Source organism: Limulus polyphemus, unplaced genomic scaffold (genome assembly GCF_000517525.1).
Source record: "Limulus polyphemus unplaced genomic scaffold, Limulus_polyphemus-2.1.2 Scaffold142, whole genome shotgun sequence".
NCBI lineage: Eukaryota > Metazoa > Arthropoda > Merostomata > Xiphosura > Limulidae > Limulus > Limulus polyphemus.
The window spans coordinates 333,014-337,207 of NW_013665752.1; the positions used below are offsets into that span (position 1 = coordinate 333,014).

The 4,194-nt window shown below is 30.3% G+C and overlaps 1 protein-coding gene across 3 annotated transcripts in view; it reads left to right on the forward strand.

The window, feature by feature from the left end:
- The window catches only part of LOC106474824 (nuclear factor 1 X-type-like), a 108,909-nt gene that overhangs the window by 57,477 nt on the left and 47,238 nt on the right, over nucleotides 1-4,194 (forward strand). The gene's annotated exons all lie outside the window — the stretch shown is intronic.

Sequence of the window (4,194 nt, forward strand, 5' to 3'; positions counted from 1 at the left end):
CTCTCTAGTTTTACATATGTTGTTTTGATTATGTCTAAGAGCATTTTGGTGCTATGGCCGAAGAAATTTTCGTTTTAATATACCACCATTTATACTTTTGTATAAATGTTATAACTTTATTTTATTATAGTTTCACTGGCGCGTACATGATGTATATATATATATATATATCGCAATACCGTTATCGGTCCTGGTTGACATCTTATTGCCATAACGGATAATGTCTGTGGTAATAGCATCCAAATGTGTTGGGGATATCCCATCTATCAGACAATATCCAAACGCCGATGTCAATCTAGTCAGCCGTCATAGGAAAAAAAAATCATCAATCAAATAAGAGTACGAAGCTGAGTGTTTACACCCTCAACGTCTCAGCTTCTACTGCCTTTCACTGTCTATAGCCAATTGTGGGAAGGCAGTTACCCTTAAAAGCTACTGTTTTGTGGAGTATATCAATGTATTATCTACGTCTTTGTTCAGTTTTCAATATTATTATGTCTGACTTGGGTTTTGTATTACCCATGAAATTTGGTATGTTACTTATTTTCTAATCTCCGTTAATTCCTTATTTGATGAAAGCATTTTCTACTTATTTTGATTTTACATTTAACTGATATTGTAACTTTTAAATATAACTATCACGTTTATTCGCTTAAGTTTTAATTATTTTAATTAAGTTATACCCATTTAATCTGAAGTGTGGCTAAATAAAAAGCTTATTTTGTATTATAAGTTATTGTGTCGTGACTCTGCAAATGGTTTTGCTCTTATTCTCTTAAAGTTTTGTTTATATTTTGCTGTTTTGTAGATCCTAAAGTTCTAATTTATTCAATCACGATGGATATGCATCCAAATGAAATTAGGATATTAACCTTAATTTCAAAGTAATTCTGGATCTATCAGACTTATTCTAGTATAAATTGTAGCTGTCTTTAGAAATCTACTATTGACTACTGTTTAGGAAATCGTACTGCGTGGTCTCCATAACTTTCAAACTGACTTTTGCGTTGACGTGAACTTGTTGAGTCTTGGTGCAAGACTAGAAAAATGACTTTTTTAATCTCCTAACCAACATTCTTATGATAATACAAAGTTGTCTTAACCTTTCATTAGGTTTCACGACAAAGAGCGAGTTTTGTAACTAATGTGTTGGGAAATGCTTCTCTACCTCTAAGATATATAAATATATATAAGATATTGCTTTGCCTTCATTCTAAGTCTCAGTTTGCAGCCAGTCTTCAGTTTTAAACGTTCTATCCTTTAATTCAGTAGTAATAAAAATTAATTGTAAGTTTATTCAGATAAAGCTAATCTGGCCAGAATACCAAGTCAAGGCTTAATCCATTCATATTCTCTGTGTAAATAAAATTAATTTTAATTTTTAAAGAGAAATAGTACCTCTCGATTATTTTAGTCTGTCTTTATTTCAGTTTTCACAATTTCCATCACTTTGACGATCTTTCTTTTCTTCTTAGTTTCTGTTTCTTATCTGCCCGCAAATCTTTTGGTTAAAGTGTCATTAGCTTACCCGTGATTCCTTTCGGCAGTCACGAAGAACATAAAGTTATTATATATATATGTGTGAATATTAAATTGTGTAAATTTATTTCAAAGCATACCAGTTTTTCATCCTTTGACACATTTCTCTCTCTCTCTTATTATTGTCAAATATACAAAAGTTGAATAATGCCCTGGGAGTGCTATTTTAGCACTTAACTTTAAATATCCGTTCAACGTATTTTTGACATTGTTATAGAGTAACTTCATTTGTATCTTTAAAAAGTTTTATAAAACTAACTACATTAACCTCTTATCTCACTAAGTTTCATGCCAATATTCCCATAACTCAAGGAAGGTCCACAAACTCGCTATATATACTTACTAGTCCTGGGCCTGCTAATACTTAAGTAGGTTTAGGTACCCGATTGATCAGTGCCATATCAATCGGATTGAAGGTTTATTAAATACAGTTCATGGTTTTCTATATATACATAATAGCGTGGGTTACATTATATGTTTCAGATGATCATTGAATATCACATATTCAGTTTCAGGAAGTTATAAAGTAGTAACTTATATTTTGAAGGTTTTATACGTGATTAATATGTCTATAATTTTGTAATAAACTTGTGTTTCTAAAAACGTTTAGTTTCATATTCACACTTCGGTTTGTTTCTTCTTCTGAACTGGAAGTTTAAAGTCATTCTTTAAAGACTTTTGTTGTTGTTGTAACTATTGCTGCCAATGACATATATTTAAAGTCCTTTGTTGTTGTTGTAACTATTGCTGCCAATGACATATATCCATCAATTTGTATCTTATTATTTCGAACTCTCCTTTGGATATATTATCCGATGCTTCAAACTGACATGTTATTTAACTGTAGTAAACTATTCACACATCAAGAAGGCATGGTTATTTGAATCTTCACATAACTGACAATGTTTATTCTACAGATACTAGCATATTTCTATTTCTTTCATTCGTAAAAGTGAATTTCATTTTTTAGCTATCCGTATCTATTTTCACAACACTATTTTTGGTTAGTGAATCTCGAAGTTGATACTTTATAACGTATTCAAAGAAATTACAAAACCAAATGGACAATCTTTGAATGACTGCAAGACTATTTGAATTGAGGATTCTAGTTCGATCCTGAGAAATGTTTGGTCACTCTACACTTTGGTGATCATGGGTCCTTTTTTCATATATGAAAATTGAAAAATAACTCAAAGCAAATGAATTTTTGGTTCCGCAACAGTTGAACGAAAGATTAAAGCTGGCTTTTACAGCAATCTTGAAAAGGTTAAAGCAACAACGACGAATAAAGATATTTTTATGAATTTATATTACGAGTTAAGTTGGGTGTTAGCCTCACTGGGGTAAATGGGATGATGATGTAGTTGACATATTTGTAGGAAGAATAAATTAATTTCGGCTTTCATAGACTTTTCTCCTAAAAATAGAATGTATGATCAGAAACACTGCATGTTTGTAGAACAGCTAAATGAAAAAGTAAATAAGTTAATAAAGGCTATAATGAAAAAGTGAATCACCTTTTCTTCAATTTCTACCCAGTTAACAAATGAGGTAAACTGTCTTAAACTTACTGCATATAAAACATAATTCTTGAAGTTTGAAGGGTATATCCAGAATAAAGCATTAAACGTCTCATTTTACCAGTCTTATGTGTAGTAAACTCTTTTTGTATGATATATAGGAGAAGAAAAAAACGATCAAAATAAGTCACATGACTTTTATTAAAGATCTTGAGAGGGTTAGACAATAATTTCAACGTAGTTGTTTATTTCCAAATAGGTTATTTTGAGCTGAAACGTTTCTTAAGTAATCTTTAAAGTTATTATGTCACCGACTAGAATATGAACGTTTAACCTCTAAGTATATCCTCATAACTTTTTAGTAGATATGTGTTTATCAATATTTGCTCATATAACAAGGTTGAAAGTGAAAAGCTATTTATTTAGATATTATATATAAATATAAAACCATAAATTTACAAACCTACGTTGTTTTTAGTATGATATTAACCCACCTGGTTGGCATAGTTCTGAGGTTTTATAGTTCTAAAAATCGGGTTTCGGTACCCGCTGTTGGACAGCCCATTTGTGTAACTTTGTGCTTTCCAACAAACATACACAAATACGATGTCCTAAATTTATATGATTTCACAACATAAAATATTTCCTCTCAAAGTCACAAGGAAAACTGAATGTGAATAACATTCACACTCGGCCCTCTAATTATGCGAAGTCCGTAACCAAAATTAAAGAAATAGAATAAACTTAAAACTCTAGATTCGAATATGTATGTCTTGATTCTGAATTAGTTTTCGTTATAAATAAATACGTCTGTGTCAACAGTTACACATGTTGTACTTTGTATCAGCACATGATAAAATACATAATTAAAATGATTAATGTTCAGTATTTGTTGTTTGATCGCATTTTCAGTACAGCATTCTATTGCATACTTGTCGTGTATTCAAGTATGTGAATTTTTTATATGTTTCTGACAAAACAACAAAGACTAATGTTTTTTTATTACAACATAGTTGAAGAGGAAATAATGGAAACAGCAGTAGTTTTCTATAGTAGAATTATTATATTGTTTTGAGATGTCTATATATATATATATATATATATATATATCATATATATAGAATATCTGTCTTGT